This window comes from Sceloporus occidentalis, unplaced genomic scaffold (genome assembly GCF_023333645.1).
Source record: "Sceloporus occidentalis isolate IW3139 unplaced genomic scaffold, rSceOcc1.0.p SCAF_130, whole genome shotgun sequence".
Lineage (NCBI taxonomy): Eukaryota > Metazoa > Chordata > Lepidosauria > Squamata > Phrynosomatidae > Sceloporus > Sceloporus occidentalis.
In genome coordinates this window covers 269,259-287,970 of record NW_028317110.1, presented here as the reverse complement: position 1 = coordinate 287,970, position 18,712 = coordinate 269,259, and positions in this window count along the sequence as shown.

Sequence of the window (18,712 nt, the reverse complement as noted above, 5' to 3'; positions counted from 1 at the left end):
AGAAACCAGGACCCTAGAATTGAACACATAAGCCCGGAGAATCTGGCTCGGAGGCAGGTTCGGAAAGTCAGCCCTCCAAGAGGGAAGACCTGCGCCTTGAGACTCCCAATTGAGGACAGGCCGGAGTAGACTATAGATGGTAGATGTCTTGAGCAGCATGGCAGGGGACAATACCGTTACCTGGTCCAAGGGACTGCTAGAATTAGCCCCAGAGAGACGAGGGAGCAGGGAATTAATATAATGACGAAGTTGAAAGTAGTGAATAGGGTGAACACGAACAGTAGGGAATTTAGATTGGAGCTGTAAAAAGGACAACAGTTTACCCCCACGAGGATCCAGAAAATCGCCAATGGTGCGACCCCCCACCCGGGCCAGGCGCCGAAAGACAATATCCTCCCTCCCATGCTGGAATTGCGGGTTACGAATCAAAGGCAGGAACTTAGAATAGTGGACCTCCAGGCCCAAGCGCCGCCTAACACGCCCCCAAGCCTTAACAGTATGATACAGCAACGGGTTGGATACGACCTCCGCGGGCAGGTCAACTGTAGATAGATGCAGGAGAGAGGCCAAAGAAATGGTAGGAGACAAGCCTTGCTCCAATGACACGTTGGTAAATTTAGACCCTCCACGCAACCAATCAGCCGCAAAACGATAATTAGAAGCCAAATTATAGTCTAACAGATTAGGTAAATTCACCCCCCCATTGCGAGCAGGCTGTTGGAGTTTAAACAGGGAAATCCTAGCCTTTTTATTGCACCACAGGAATTTACGCAGCAGTGCATTATGATGTTGGATATCTTTCTTCCTTAAGGTAAGAGGTAACATATGGAGCGGATATAAAAGTTTGGGGAAAAAGGCCATTTTGTACAAGTGGCAGCGTCCCAAGAAGGAGAGGTTAAATTTGGACCACGTTTTGAAAGAATCCTCCATGTGACGCAGCAGAGGAGAAAAGTTATGTTTATAGAGGTGCGCCAAATTGGTAGGAATAGTGAGACCCAGATATTTTAAAGAGGGAAGTTGGGTCCAATTGAAGGGGAACGTCCCTCCCCAGCCACGTTTAGCCTGAGGAAAAATAGGCAGCGCCTCTGTTTTGAGCTTATTTATAAGAAATCCGGAGGCTTTATGAAAACAGTCAAACAGATTAAGAAGGAACGGCATGGCCGCTTTGGGGTTGGAAAGGTATAACAGAAGATCGTCAGCAAAGGCAGCGATCTTAAGCTCAACCTCACCGACTCGGATACCCTCAAGCTCAACAGAACGCTCAACAATTCGTATGAGGGGCTCAAGTGCTAGATTAAACAGAAGTGGGGACAGAGGACAGCCCTGACGAGTACCCCTGCCTAGAGAGAACCAGCGGGAATTCATATTATTCACTGTGACTTGGGCCATAGGCAGATGATACAGTGCACGAAACATCTGTATAAAGGGCAAGCCAAAATGATGGAATTTAAAGAAACTAACAAGATAAGGCCAGGAAATTCTGTCAAAAGCCTTATCAGCATCACAACTAATCACAATGGAGGCTTTACTATCTGTAATTTTAGCAGTAAAAATTGCGGAAATAAGTCCTCTAATATTCCGCGTAGAGTGGCGGCCCTTAACAAAACCCGTTTGAGAGGGGGAGGTAAGCTTCATTAATACAGGTTGCAGTCGAGAAGCCATGATTTTAGCATAAAGTTTAAGATCCTGGTTCAGCAGGGAGATGGGGCGATAAGAGGACAGCAAAGCAGGGTCCCTGTTGGGTTTCGGAATAACTATAATGCGGGAAGCCGTAAACTCCTTCGGGGGTATCTTTCCCTGTAGAAATCCATTAAAAACATCAGTAAGATGTGTCGGTAAATAAGTAGAAAGTAGTTTATAATATTCGGCACCCAGGCCATCTGGTCCCGGGGATTTACAGTTAGGGAGGGACTTTATGGCAGCCGCAATTTCGGAGGGGGTGAAAGGCGTAACCAAACGTTCTCGATCTTCAGGCGTCAATTTAGGAATACCAGCCTGGCGAAACAGGTGAAGCATCATATCAGGATCATTGGATTCAGGGGAATAAAAAGCCTCAAAATAGTCAGCAAATAGTCGCGTGATTTTGTCTGGTTCAGTCACGACCGATTGAGAACCATCACGAAGCTGAGTTACACTATGATATTTAAATTTAGAGTGGCGGATAAGATTGCCCAAGAGCTTACCGGGCCTGTTACCCCAGCGAAAAAAGGCGTTGCGAGTGTAATTATGGGAAAGCTGTGCCTTCTCAGAAACCCAGACATCGTAGAGAGATTTGATTTCCTTATACGCTTTCAGGGTATCAGGACTAGGATGGGTTTTGTGAGCAGCATATGCCGCAGAGAGATCGTCCGTAAGGCGGACAAGTTTAGCTTCGGCCTCTCTCCTGCGTCCCACCACATAAGCAATAACATGGCCCCTGAGAACTGGCTTAGAGGCACCCCAGAATAAATCCGGGTCATCAAGATGGACATGGTTATCATCAGCATAGTCATTCCATTTGGCAATCAGGAATTGCTTAAACGCTTCCGAAGTATAAAGGTAGCTAGGAAACCGCCAATTACGGGACACCTGATATGGGGAGGTTAGCGAGATCTCTATCCAGATGGGGGCGTGATCAGAGATCACTATCTGGCCCACGTGGGCAGCCTCCAACCTATGCAGCAGTAATTCAGGCAGGAACAGATAGTCCAGCCGGGAAAACGAATTATGGGGATGGGAGTAGAACGTGTATTGTTTGTCTGTTGGATTAAGAAACCTCCAGGCATCCCGCAAACTAAGGTGATCCAGCAAGGGCAGGGAGGAGAGCCCGATAGGGCGGGAGGAAGGGCCAGAGACATCCAAAGCGACATTAGCCACTAAGTTAAAATCACCCCCCAAAATCACATTAGGGGCCGCAATCCCCAGTAACAGCGAGTAAACTTTGGCCATAAAAGAGGGCTGGTCGGAATTTGGGGCATATAAATTGACAAAGGTAAAGGATTCATTAAACAATTTGACCCTAAGAATAATGTATCGCCCTTCCGGGTCAGCAATCTCTGATTCGACAACGAAAGGCAACTTTTTGGAGAGGAGGATAGTGGCACCCCTGGATTTCTTGGTGTACATAGCGGAATAACAAGCGCGCAGCCTTTAGCGTATTTCTGCGTATTTAGCGTATTTCTGACAGGTTCACACCAGTGGGTTTCTTGGAGGTAAATAACATCCGGACGCATACGCTTGAGATGGGTGAGAACTTTTTTACGCTTAACAGGGGTGTTCAAACCTTCTACATTCCATGACGCAATACGCAAGGAGGACGGCGCATCACACCTAGTATCGGCTTGCATCAGAACTGTTATGGCAACGGAGCCAGGTTTTCACCCGATGCCCCGCGGAGGAAGAGACCGAATAAAAAATAGGCCGGAACAGGTCGGTCCAGGGGGGTCCCAGCCAGCCCTCCCAGACACCTTACAGACAGAACATAAAATGGAATCGTACACCACCATTTGAAAAGAGCTAGGCTTCTCCCAATTTTTTTGTTTTTGCATAAACCAGAACTCGGCACATGTAATTTTGCGCCTAGAAACACAAAAAATTAACCAAAAACAATAACAATAACCACGAGCAAACAAAACAATGCATGGTAGAAAACGATGACTCGTACGATACAAAGCCAGGCACCAACGGCTGACTGAAGTCTCAAGCCCTAGGAGAGACAGGTGGAGAGGAACCAGGCAAAGAAGCAGGGCGAGAGCGAGAAGGAGGGGGGGAGGCCTCAGGCACCGCCGAACTGTTATCTGGAGCTGGAGAAGACCTGGAATCCGCACGTAGAAATTCCTTGGCCGCCGCAGGGGTGTCAAAGAAATAGGTTTGCCCCCCATGGGTAAGCCTGAGCTTAGCCGGATAGAGAAGAGCGAACTTCACTCGCTTGTTATAGAGTTCAGTACAAATTTCGGAGAACTGACGGCGTTTAACCGTTACTGCAGCAGAAAAATCTTGGAAGAGTAACAGCTTGTGCTTGTGATAAAAAAGAGCCGTGACCTTTCGATAAGCGTCCAGGAGCTTGACCTTGTCCGTATAGTTGAGGACCCGAAAAATCTCCGCCCTAGGACGAGACGAAGCAGCCGCAGGGAGTTGACCAATACGATGTACCCTCTCGATGACCAATTCACCCTGATGTGCGGTCCGCACACAGCTCCCGGGGAGTATAGGAAAGAGGGCAGCGGATCCAATAAACCCACGAGCCAATGCTGGGTAGTATGTCCACAGCAGCGGTGATGAGATGGGTCTAAATTAATAAGCGTAATGCGTGGATGGATGTTGATTGCGCTAGCCCTCAAGGAGCTCATCTAAAAAGCGGCCATCTCAAGGGCCCGCCTCCCGGAAGTCTATCGCAATGTATATTTTTATATGATAAGTACAATGATTTATTCCATTCCTCTAGTTTAATTGTGATATCTAAATCTCTCTCCCATTTTTTAATTGCTGGAGGGATGTATTCCTTTTTAAGTAACGTTATCAGAGTTAAAGCTTTTGAAAGCAATTTTTTCTGTGATTCCCCTGCCACTAAATCGCATAAGAGTTTTTGTGTTTTCAAATTTTGATTCCAATTTATCGATTTTAATAGAAAACTTTTAACTCTTAAGTAATTATATGCTTCGCCTGCTGGTAGATTAAATTCTGATTGAAGCTGAGTGAGGGGCTTTATATTAGAGCCATTGATTACATCTTTTATTCTATGAGCACCTCCTTGTATCCAAGTTTTTAGATTTATATTGTCCATTAGATTTTCTATAATATATAACGGTAAGCCCAATATTATCTTGTCTTTAAGACCTAATTTACTTCTCAATCAGGTCCAGTTCATGTATAAATGTCTTAAGACTAAGCTATTTATTGTTGGCATTAATTCCGTCGCTCTCTTATAGGAAATCCAAAAGAAAGTTTGTAAATCTTTAAAAGGATATTTTTTTGTAATCTCACCCCTATACCAAGGCTCCTGAGTAGATTCTTTTCTCTGGGATATACAAGCTTGCATTAGTAAACCTGCCTGTGAATATTCTTGGATTAGGGGGACACTTAATCCACCTTGCTCTTTGTTTTTTGTAATCAGTTTTGCATTTAATCTCGGTTTTTTACCTCCCCAGATAAATCTGTTTATGGCGCCTTGGATTAGGTCTAACCAGCTATGGGGTATGTTCAGTGGAATAATCCTGAACAGATATATAAATTTAGGTAGGATATATGCTTTCACAACATTTATCTTCCCCCACCAGGAGATAAATAGGCCTCGCCATTTTTTAAAGGATAAATTCATTTCTTTAATCATGGGAAGAAGATTATTTTCAACCCATGTATTTGGAGTATTTGTAATTTTAACACCTAAGTATACTAAGGTTTCATTGATGCATCCGAAACCAATTCTCTCTATTTCTTTCTTTTGTGTTTAGTTGAGGTAAGATGATAACGCTATTGATTTATTTATATTTAATTTATAATTAGCAATAAAACTGAATTGATGTATTAGCTTCTTAATCTGATTCACTGAATTCACTGGATCTTTAATTGTAAGTAATATGTCGTTTGCATAGAGTTAAATTTTTTTGTGTTTCTCCCTCTCCACAGCCCACTATCCCAGAGCTACTTCTAATGTCTCTTGCGAGGGGTTCTAAGGATAGGACATAGAGCAGTGGAGAAAGAGGACAACCTTGTCTTGTCCCATTAGACAGCAGGAACCATTTGGATTTAATTCCTGACCCAGTAACTCTACCTCTCGGATTCTTATAGAGGGCCATTATCGCTTGATGAATCTTGCCTTTTATCCCGAATGCTTTCAGAGTTTCTGATAGATATCTCCAGTTGACCCTATCAAAGGCTTTTTCAGCATCTAGAGAGAGGGTCAACTGAGGAATTTTAGTTTGTATATTCTCTTCAAAAATTCCCAATAGTGCTCTTATATGGTTAGATGCAGAACGTCCTTTAATAAATCCAACTTGGTCTAAATTGTATGCTTACTAATGCCAGAAGTCTGACCAATAAAACTGACGAACTGGAGTTAATAATGTCTGAAGAAAACTATGACATAGTGGGTATAACAGAGACATGGTTGGATGATAGCTATGACTGGGCGGTTAACATACAGGGTTATAGTCTATTCAGGAAGGATCGAAAAAAACAAAAAGGGGGAGGAGTTTGCCTTTATGTAAAGTCCAGCCTAAAGGCCACACTGCGGGAGAATATATGTGAGGGAAATGATAATGTGGAGTCATTATGGGTAGAAATATATGGAAAGAAAAATAATAAAATACTGATCGAGGTTTGCTATAAGCCACCAAATATAATGGAAGCAGCAGAAGATCAATTATTAAAGCAAATAAACAAGGCAGCAAATCACAATGAGGTGGTTATTATGGGGGACTTTAACTATCCCGACATAAACTGGGAAACCGAGACCTGTGAATCTCATAAAGGAAACCGGTTTCTGACTATAAGTAAGGATAATTATCTGTCCCAAATGGTACAGGACCCGACCAGAGGGGGCGCCCTACTGGACTTAATATTAACCAACAGACCTGACAGAGTAACTAATGTGCAGGTCAGGGGGCATCTAGGAAATAGTGATCACAATATGATACATTATAACTTGTCCTTCAATAAGGGAACTCTTAGAGGAGCCACAAGAACTATGAACTTTAGGAAGGCAAAGTTTGATCAACTAAGAGAAGCCCTTAACACTGTAAATTGGGAAAATGTCCTCAAAAACAAGAGTACAGACACTCAATGGGAGATTTTTAAGGATATCTTAAATTCTCACTGTGAAAGGTACATACCGTATGGGAATAAAAGAGTCAGGAAAAAGAGAAAATGTAAAGGGGGTAATAAATGGCAAAAAAAAGGCATTTAAGCTACTAAAACAGGAAGGCAGTGAGGAAGCACTAAAAAGCTATCGGGAAAAAAATAAAATATGTAAAAATCAGATAAAAGCAGCAAAAGTGGAGATAGAAAGACTCATTGCCAAAGAGAGTAAGACAAACCCCAAAATGTTCTTTAACTATATAAATAGTAAAAAGGTTAAAAATGAAAGCGTTGGCCCCTTAAAAAGTAATGAGGGAGAAGTTATAGACGGGGATCAGGAAAAAGCTAATCTATTAAATATATTCTTCTCTGCTGTATTCACAGAGGAAAATGAAATGCCAGGTAATATACAGCAGGATGAGATAACTGCCCCAGTACATGTCGCCTGTCTAACCCAGGAAGAAGTGCAGTGCCGCCTAAAAAAAATCAAAATAGACAAATCACCAGGTCCAGATGGCATTCACCCCCGCGTTCTAAGGGAGTTAAGTAATGTAATAGACAGACCCCTATTTCTAATATTCAAGGACTCTATAGTGACAGGGTCTGTTCCCCAGGACTGGCGCATAGCAAATGTTGTGCCAATATTCAAAAAGGGGACAAAAAGTGACCCGGGAATTATAGGCCTGTTAGTTTAACTTCTGTTGTGTGTAAACTGTTTGAGGGTTTCCTAAGAGATGCTATTTTGGAGTATCTCAATGAAAATAAGTTTATGACTCCATATCAGCACGGGTTTACAAGGGATCGGTCCTGTCAAACTAACCTGATCAGCTTTTATGAGGAGGTGAGCTCAAGACTGGATCGGGGTGAATCGCTGGATGTCGTATATCTTGATTTTTCCAAAGCATTTTATACGGTGCCACATAAAAGGCTGGTACATAAAATGAGAATGCTTGGGCTGGGGGAGAATGTGTGTATGTGGGTAAGTAACTGGCTCAGTGATAGGAAACAGAGGGTGGTTATTAATGGTACATACTCTGAGTGGGTTACTGTTGCTAGTGGGGTACCACAGGGGTCAGTTTTGGGTCCTATTCTTTTTAATATATTTATTAATGACCTTGTAGAGGGATTGTATAGTAAAGTATCAATCTTTGCAGACGATACTAAGCTCTGTAACGTGGTTAACACAATAGAGGACAGTGCACGATTACAAATGGATCTGCATAGGTTGGAGGCTTGGGCTGGGATGTGGCAGATGAGGTTCAACACAGATAAATGTAAGGTTATGCACATGGGGAAGAAAAATCCAGGCTGGGAATATGTATTAAATGGGAAAACACTGGGGACGACTGACATGGAAAAGGACTTAGGAGTTTTAGTTAACAGTAAATTTACCTGTAGCGACCAGTGTCAGGCAGCTGCTGCTAAGGCAAATAAAATCATGGGGTGCATCAAAAGGGGCATAGATGCCCACGACAAGGAAATAATTCTACCACTGTACAAGTCACTAGTCAGACCACACATGGAATACTGTGTACAGTACTGGGCACCAGTGTACAAGAAAGATATAGTGGAGCTGGAGAGGGTTCAAAGACGGGCAACCAGAGTAATAAGGGGAATGGGAGGACTACAGTACCCAGAAAGATTATCAGAATTAGGGTTATTTAGTTTGGAAAAAAGACGGCTTAGGGGGGATTTAATAACTATGTATAAATATATAAGGGGACAGTACAGAGATCACTCCCAGGACCTATTTATACCCAGGACTGTATCTATAACAAGGGGACATCCTCTACGGTTGGAGGAAAGAAGGTTTCTACACCAGCACAGACGGGGGTTCTTTACAGTAAGAGCGGTGCGATTATGGAACTCTCTGCCAGAGGAAGTGGTAATGGTAAACTCAATAAAAGAGTTCAAAAGGAGCCTGGACGTGTTTCTTGAAAGCAATAATATTACAAGTTATGGATATTAGATTAATAGGGACAGAACGTTGATCCAGGGATTTATTCTGATTGCCATATTTGGAGTCGGGAAGGAATTTTCCCCCTGGTATGGGGCAATTGGCATCTGCTTCATAAGGGTTTTTTTGCCTTCCTCTGGACCAACACAGTAGGGACACAATATGTATATTGTGAACTTGATGGACTTTGGTTTTTTTTCAACCTTATGAACTATGTATACTATGTATATGGATCAGCTGCGGTAACACTATGTTTAGTCTTTGAGCTAATATACCTGCGTATATTTTTGCATCTACATTTAAAAGGGATATAGGTCTATAACTAGTTATCTTGTCAGGTTCCTTCCCTGCTTTAAGTATTGGTGTAATATTACCTCTCAAAAATTCTTCAGGAAGCGCCCCCTTGTCCATACCCTCATTAAAGGCTTGGACTAGACATGGTGAGATCTCCTCTATAAATACTTTATAAAATGTTGCATCGAAACCATCTGGTCCAGGGGATTTTTTTTCCCACAATCTGTGTATTTCTTTATGAACCTCATCTAAAGATATTTTTTCATTTAAATTGTCCAAGACATGTTTAGGAAGTGTTCTTTCCGAGAAATAGTTCTTTACATCTAATTCAGTAGTCTTATTTGGCAAATTATATAGCTCTTCATAGAATTCATTAAAAGCTTGGCCTATCTCATTAGGGGCTAGTAAGGTTTTTCCTTTAAATAATATTCTAAGATACTATAAAGGAAAAAGGGCAGATAAAATGTTATCCAATCAATTGAAAAAGAAAAGGGAAGATAAGATGATTATCTTATCTTCCCTTTTCTTTTTCAATTGATTGGATAACATTTTATCTGCCCTTTTTCCTTTATAGTATCTTTTTGATTTCAGGGTCATCAAGTCTCTATTGGTATTCTCCAGTAATAAGTGGTTAATTTTATCATTTATTTCTTTAATTCTCATAGCAGTATTTTTAGAGGGATTCTGTTTATTAAGTTTATTCAGGTGAGAAAGGGTGATATATAGGTCGGACATTTTAGCTACCGCTTTTTTTTTTGCATATGCTCCTAATTTGATGAAATGTCCCCTTATAACTGCCTTAAATGCACACCAGAGACTTAGGGCTGAAGTGTTATCCACATCATTCTCAATAAAGTAAAGACGTGATGTCTTTTTTATATATTCGATGTCTTCTGGTTTTTCCATTAGTTTGTGGTTTAGTCTCCAATCTGTTCTAAATTTTTCCCCTTTCTCCTCCAAATCCATAGTTACTAGGTTGTGATCAGACCATGTTGTTTCATGTATTTTAATATTTTTAGCTTTTAATGCTAGACTACAGTCTCCCAAGATTAAATCAATACGGAAATATGAATTATGTGTTTTAGAGAAACATGTGAAATCTTTTTCTATAGGGTGGGCCATTCTCCAGATATCAAATAAAGCATGCAATTTTATCCAGGCTTGGAATCTTTGTGCCTGTAGAAGAAGATTTCGATCACTAATGGTTCTCTTTGAGGACATTTTATCTAAATGGGGGTCTAGGATGCAATTGAAGTTGTCGTCTCCGGCAGGCGGGCGGGCGTCCGCACATAATGTCCGTGGGGCTCGGAGTCCCCAATCTCCCTGCACTGGCAATCGGCAACTCGATCGCCGGTGCAGGAAGCAGGATGACAGGTCTGGGGATTCGGCAGCGATCAGAATAAAATCTGCTCGCTGCCTTAGGAATCCCCAGAGAGGTTTACTTACCGGTTCGCCGGTCTCCACTGGGGGCGCAGCTAATTCTCACGGCTGGAGCCGTGAGTCAGTGGGACGTCTTAGGGCACGCCCCTGACGCACTGTTTGGGGCGTGGCTTTAGGTGGCGCCAGTTTTAAAAACCCTGCAGTACTCCTCACAGTCACCCTGTTGTGGTCCATTTCCTGAGTCTGCGTTTGAGTTTATTCTGCTACTTTTTGGTTGACCATTGGCTTTCCTGACTACCCTCTTGCCTGCTGATTTTGTACCTCTGCCTGAGACTCTTGTTACCGACCCCTGGCTCGTCCAACTACCCGCTTAGTGTACCTGACCCCTGGCTCGTTTGACTACCCGCTTCGTGTACCTGATCCCTGGCTCGTCTGACTACCCGCTTAGTGTACCTGACCCCTGGCTCGTCTGACTACCTGCATCGTGTACCTGATCCTTGGCTCGTCTGACTACCTGCATCATGTACCTGACCCCTGGCTGTTCCTATCATCTGCTGCTTGCTGCACCTCGTTGCTTCAGCTCAGTATCTACCTTTCTCTGCTATCACTGCGGCTTCTTCATGGTTGGGATCATCCTGAGTTACCTGGAGGTTCCTGTTCTGAAGATCTCCTGTGGTGAGTGCCTTTTGGTGCTAGCATACGTGACATTACAACAGGGTCATGGATCCCTCTGAGCTTCGCAAGGTGCTGTCGTCCCATAGTCAACTATTGGACTCCCATGAAGCAAGGTTTAAGAACATGCAAGATACTCTGGATCATATGGCCAGAGCCCTGCAGGTCCTGGTCTTCAGGTCTGATCTGGCATCTGGAGGCTCTGCCTCATCTTCAGCCTCGGATGCATCTTCTCTAGCCATGACGTCGGGGTCTTCTCAAGCTACAGTTCCCCTTAAATTACCTTCTCCAAGCAGATATAGCGGTGAACCAGAATCATGCCGTGTATTTTTAAATCAATGTTCGATTCAGTTTGAACTCACCCCTCATATGTTTGCCTCTGAAAAGGCTAAAGTGGGCTATCTTATTTCATTGTTGTCGGGTAAAGCCTTGGCCTGGGCTTCACCGTTATGGGAAAAAGACTCTCCTTTAATTTACAAAAGTGCATCATTCATTTCTGCATTTCGTAAGACCTTTGATGTCCCTGGAAAAGCAGCCACGGCTTCGTTGTCTTTATTACACTCTTCTCAAGGTTCCCGCTCTGTAGCTGAATACGCAATTGAATTCAAGACTTTAGCAGAGGAGGTTAATTGGTCGGATGAGGCTTTAATTGCAGCATTTTATGACGGGTTGTCTGAGCGTCTTAAGGATGAACTGTCTACTAGAGATCAACCTGTTGACCTAGAAGATTTTGTTTCTTTGGCTCTGAGGTTACATAGTAACATAGTTCATAAGGTTGAAAAAAGACCAAAGTCCATCAAGTGACTTGTACAGTGGTAGAATTATTTCCTTGTCGTGGGCATCTATGCCCCTTTTGATGCACCCCATGATTTTATTTGCCTTAGCAGCAGCTGCCTGACACTGGTCGCTACAGGTAAATTTACTGTTAACTAAAACTCCTAAGTCCTTTTCCATGTCAGTCGTCCCCAGTGTTTTCCCATTTAATACATATTCCCAGCCTGGATTTTTCTTCCCCATGTGCATAACCTTACATTTATCTGTGTTGAACCTCATCTGCCACATCCCAGCCCAAGCCTCCAACCTATGCAGATCCATTTGTAATCGTGCACTGTCCTCTATTGTGTTAACCACGTTACAGAGCTTAGTATCGTCTGCAAAGATTGATACTTTACTATACAATCCCTCTACAAGGTCATTAATAAATATATTAAAAAGAATAGGACCCAAAACTGACCCCTGTGGTACCCCACTAGCAACAGTAACCCACTCAGAGTATGTACCATTAATAACCACCCTCTGTTTCCTATCACTGAGCCAGTTACTTACCCACATACACACATTCTCCCCCAGCCCAAGCATTCTCATTTTATGTACCAGCCTTTTATGTGGCACCGTATCAAATGCTTTGGAAAAATCAAGATATACGACATCCAGCGATTCACCCCGATCCAGTCTTGAGCTCACCTCCTCATAAAAGCTGATCAGGTTAGTTTGACAGGACCGATCCCTTGTAAACCCGTGCTGATATGGAGTCATACACTTATTTTCATTGAGATACTCCAAAATAGCATCTCTTAGGAAACCCTCAAACAGTTTACACACAACAGAAGTTAAACTAACAGGCCTATAATTCCCCGGGTCACTTTTTGTCCCCTTTTTGAATATTGGCACAACATTTGCTATGCGCCAGTCCTGGGGAACAGACCCTGTCACTATAGAGTCCTTGAATATTAGAAATAGGGGTCTGTCTATTACATTACTTAACTCCCTTAGAACGCGGGGGTGAATGCCATCTGGACCTGGTGATTTGTCTATTTTGATTTTTTTTAGGCGGCACTGCACTTCTTCCTGGGTTAGACAGGCGACATGTACTGGGGCAGTTATCTCATCCTGCTGTATATTACCTGGCATTTCATTTTCCTCTGTGAATACAGGAGAGAAGAATATATTTAATAGATTAGCTTTTTCCTGATCCCCGTCTATAACTTCTCCTTCATTACTTTTTAAGGGGCCAACGCTTTCATTTTTAACCTTTTTACTATTTATATAGTTAAAGAACATTTTGGGGTTTGTCTTACTCTCTTTGGCAATGAGTCTTTCTGTCTCCACTTTTGCTGCTTTTATCTGATTTTTACATATTTTATTTTTTTCCCGATAGCTTTTTAGTGCTTCCTCACTGCCTTCCTGTTTTAGTAGCTTAAATGCCTTTTTTTGCCATTTATTACCCCCTTTGCATTTTTATTTATCCACATTGGTTTTCTCTTGTTCCTGACTCTTTTATTCCCATACGGTATGTACCTTTCACAGTGAGAATTTAAGATATCCTTAAAAATCTCCCATTGAGTGTCTGTACTCTTGTTTTTGAGGACATTTTCCCAATTTACAGTGTTAAGGGATTCTCTTAGTTGATCAAACTTTGCCTTCCTAAAGTTCATAGTTCTTGTGGCTCCTCTAAGAGTTTCCTTATTGAAGGACAAGTTATAATGTATCATATTGTGATCACTATTTCCTAGATGCCCCCTGACCTGCACATTAGTAACTCTGTCAGGTCTGTTGGTTAATATTAAGTCCAGTAGGGCGCCCCCTCTGGTCGGGTCCTGTACCATTTGGGACAGATAATTATCCTTACTTATAGTCAGAAACCGGTTTCCTTTATGAGATTCACAGGTCTCTGTTTCCCAGTTTATGTCGGGATAGTTAAAGTCCCCCATAATAACCACCTCATTGTGATTTGCTGCCTTGTTTATTTGCTTTAATAATTGATCTTCTGCTGCTTCCATTATATTTGGTGGCTTATAGCAAACCCCGATCAGTATTTTATTATTTTTCTTTCCATATATTTCTACCCATAATAACTCCACATTATCATTTCCCTCACATATATTCTCCCGCAGTGTGGCCTTTAGGCTGGACTTTACATAAAGGCAAACTCCTCCCCCTTTTCGTTTTTTTCGATCCTTCCTGAATAGACTATAACACTGTATGTTAACCGGCCAGTCATAGCTATCATCCAACAATGTCTCTGTTATACCCACTATGTCATAGTTTTCTTCAGACATTATTAACTCCAGTTCGTCAGTTTTATTGGTCAGACTTCTGGCATTAGTAAGCATACAATTTAGAGGTGTATGGTTTTTTTCCCTATGAAGCCTATCCCTATTGACTATTCTAACCCCTCCCTCCGCTCCACCCCCAGGTACATTTATAAGCCCCAGCTTTCTATCTACATTATCTTCCCCTTCTATATTGTAGTTTCCCTCCCCCCCTTTACCTAGTTTAAACACTCCTCCACCCTTCTGGCCATCTTTTCCCCGAGCACAGCTGCACCCTCCCCATTGAGGTGCAGCCCGTCCCTACCGTAGAGCCTGTATCCGACAGAGAAGTCGGCCCAGTTCTCCATGAACCCAAACCCCTCCTTCCTACACCAGCTTCTGAGCCACTTGTTTAGCTCCCTAATCTCCCGCTGCCTCTCTGGTGTGGCACGTGGTACAGGTAATATTTCAGAAAATACTACCTTGGAGGTCCTTGCCTTAAGCTTGCTACCTAAGTCCCTGAAATCATTTTTAGGGACACTCCGCCTACCTCTCACTTTGTCATTGGTGCCAATGTGTACCATGACTGCTGGGTCTTCTCCAGCCCCTCCCAGTAATCTGTCAACCCGATCCGCGATGTGCCGAACTCGAGCGCCAGGCAGACATCACACTGTTCGGCGATCCCGGTCTTTGTGACAGATCGCCCTGTCTGTCCCCCTAATAATTGAGTCCCCCACTACCAGCACCTGTCTGGCCTGCCCTGCGCTCCTCCTTCCCTCCTTACTGGAGCAGACACCCCTCTGGTGGTCAGAGGCAGTGACTTGCTGCAGTACTGCTAACTCTGAACTAACATCCCCCTCATCTGCCAAACGGGCAAACTTGTTGGGGTGTGCTAGATCAGGACTAGCCTCCCTGGCGCTTTTCCCCCTACCCCGCCTTCTAACTGTAACCCAGCTAGCTGCCTGACTGTCCTGTACCTCCATCCCGCTATCCTCCCCCACCTCTACCCCCGAGAGAGCTTGCTCAGTGAGCAGCAGACTCCTCTCCAAGTTGTCAATAGATCTCAGTGTTGCCAGTTGCTCCTCTAGACTCAGGATTTGTGCTTCCAAATGAGCAACCCGCACACATCTCGCACAGCAATATGCACCCTCGAAGCGCTGCTCAAGGATTGCATACATTGAGCAAGATGTACACCTGACCGCATTGTCAAACATGGAGGACATCTTGGCAATGGGGATAGCTCAAATAACTGGCAAAAACAGACAGTAAGGTGCAATATATATATATAAATATATGGAATCACAAGGATTTATACTTTACCCTCCTTCTTGCTTTTTAACTCCTTCTTTGCTTGTAACTCCTCACTTAGAGATGTCACTTAGGAGATTCGCCCCAGCTCAGGATTCGCTTGTGTGTCCAAGCTAAATGCAACTGCAAAAGCCAAGCAGAACTCACAGAACCTCTCACAGAGAGGTTAGATAACCGCATTCGGGAGAGACACTCGCAAAGGGCTAAAAGATACGAATATAGATCCTACCCTCCAGCCCACCCCCCAGACCTTCATCACCTGTTTTACCTCCAGAGGAGCCAACTGGGAGCTACTAAACTGTCTTATACGGAAAAGAATCGTCGTTGGGCGGAAGGTTTATGTCTATATTGTGGAAAGAAAGGTCATTTTGTTCGAACCTGCCCCAACAAGCCGGGAAACTACCGTGCCCAGTCCAAGTAAAGGGGCCTTGTCTGGGTGAGCATGCTTCAGCCCCTAAATTTAAAGACTGTTTTCATGTTCCCATTTCCCTGGAATGGGGTGGGACGAAGATTTCTTCATCAGCGATGATAGACTCTGGAGCTTCTGGCTCCTTTATTGATAATAATTTTGCTCTCCTTCATAAGATTCCGCTCGTCAATGTATTTCCTCCCATCGCCATTTCTGCCATCGATGGTCGACCGTTGCAACCTTCGTTCATTACACAACAAACTTCTACCGTACTGCTCTCCGTGGGATTATTTCATCAAGAAACCATATCGTTCCACGTAATTTCGTCTCCTGCATGGCCTTCCTTGGCTTCGGCTTCACAATCCTTCATTCAACTGGCGATCCGGGGATATTCTTGGATGGGACCAGAAATGTTCAACTCAATGTCTTTCCAGAGTTGTTTCTAGGAAGACCTCCATTCGATCTATATTGTCTACAGCGGTGCCTTGGTCTTATCAGGAATACCAGGATGTATTTGATAAAAAACAGGCCGAAGTGTTGCCCCCTCATAGACCGTACGATTGTCCTGTTTAATTGCTTCCGGGCACTATGCCTCCACGGGGACGTATCCATGCCTTGTCTTTACCTGAGTCGCAGGCGTTAGAAGAATATATTAAGGACAATTTGAATAGGGGATTCATACGTAAATCTACCTCCCCTGCCGGAGAAGGTTTTTTTTTCATTACTAAGAAAGATGGGGGATTACGGCCATGCATTGACTATAGAGGTCTGAATCGTATAACTATTAAAAACAAATATCCACTTCCCCTCATTCCTGAGCTTTTTGACCGCTTACGTGGCTCCACTGTTTTTACGAAATTGGACCTTCGTGGGGCATATAACTTGATACGTATTCGGGAAGGTGATGAGTGGAAGACTGCCTTCAATACTAGAATGGGACACTACGAATATACGGTCATGCCCTTCGGACTGTGTAACGCTCCGGCTGTGTTTCAAGAATTCATCAATGATATATTTTGCGATATTTCTCTTCAATTCGTCATTGTGTACCTTGACGACATCCTGATTCACTCGCCGGATCTTCAATCACACCGTACCCATGTCCGGGTTGTTCTACAGCGCCTTCGTCATAACAGACTGTATGCTAAACTTGAAAAATGTTTGTTTGAAGCTTCCTATGTTCCGTTTCTGGGATTCATAATTTCTGCGGCAGGATTTGAGATGGATCCCACCAAGTTGTCGGCCATCTCCGATTGGCCTCAACCTCAAGCTTTACGTCCCCTGCAAAGATTTTTAGGGTTTGCTAACTACTATAGGAAGTTCATTAAAGATTTCTCTAAAATCGTACACCCCCTTACCGCCATGACGAAGAAGGGGGCCGACTGTAAAAACTGGTCGGATGGATCCCTTCGGGCATTTACCCGCCTTAAAAAAGCTTTCGCATCTGCTCCAGTGTTACGACATCCTGATGTCACTAAGCCTTTTGTCGTTGAAGTGGATGCCTCAGAGATCGGGGTGGGGGCTGTGCTTTCTCAAAGGAAAGACTTTAATGCGAAACTTCATCCGTGTGCTTATTTCTCCAAGAAATGTTCTCCTGCTGAAATGAACTATGATGTGGGCAACCGTGAACTCTTGGGTATCGTGTTAGCACTCCAAGAATGGAGACATCTTTTAGAAGGGGCAAGGAATACCGTCACTATTTTGACTGATCATAAAAATCTAGAATACCTCAGTCACGCCAAGAGGCTTAATCCCAGACAGGCTAGATGGTCCTTGTTCCTCTCTAGATTCAATTTTCTCATCTCTATTAAGGCCGATGCCTTGTCTAGACAGTTCGCATCCGATACTGACAATACGTCTGAACCTGAACCTATTATCTCCCCATCTCAGATTATTGCGTCAGTTTCTACTCATGTGTATTCGCCGATGTATACACGTATTCTTAAAGCCCAAAGCAAGGTACTCGTCCATAGTAAATGGCCTCAGAACGGTTTAGGGTTCTATCCTGGGCTCATTCGGCCCTTCCGGCAGGTCACCCTAGTGCTCGGCGTACTCTGGAGATTTTAGGCAGACAGTTTTGGTGGCCTGAGATAAAGGCGGATTGTGTCGATTATGTTTCTTCTTGTCACCCCTGTGCCACAGCTAAAGCGTCTCATTCTAAGCCTTCCGGGTTGCTTTTACCTTTACCTGTTCCCTTTCGTCCTTGGACCCATTTAGCAATGGATTTTATCGTTGACCTCCCTCCCTCTGAAGGTAATACTGTTATATGGGTTGTGCTTGATCGTTTTTCTAAAATGGCGCACTTTGTTCCGCTCCCTAAACTGCCTTCGGCTCCTGATTTGGTTACTATATTTGTTGATAACGTGATACGTCTACATGGTATTCCTATGCAAATAGTTTCAGATAGGGGGGTGCAATTTACGGCGGTATTCTGGAAAACCTTTTGTTCCTCATTAGGGATATCCTTGGCCTATTCCTCAGCATATCACCCCCAGACCAATGGCATTTCAGAAAGAACGAATCAGACTTTAGAACAGTTTTTACGTTTATTCATAAATGAATATCAAGACAATTGGACCCAGCTTTTGCCCTGGGCAGAATTCACTAGAAATAACACCATTCATGAATCATCATTATTTACTCCTTTTTTTTTGTAATTATGGTTATCATCCCTCCTCTCTGCCTGATTCATTTAATGACTCCCAGGTCCCAGCGGTAGACTCGTATGTTAAACAATTACCATCCGTATGGAACAAAGTCCGTGACGCCTTGTCCGCAGCGACCCTCAGATACAAACGGCATTCTGATCGTCGTCGTCGTCGTTTGGGTCCGTCCTACATGCCTAACGATCGTGTGTGGTTATCCACGAAAAATATTAAACTTAAA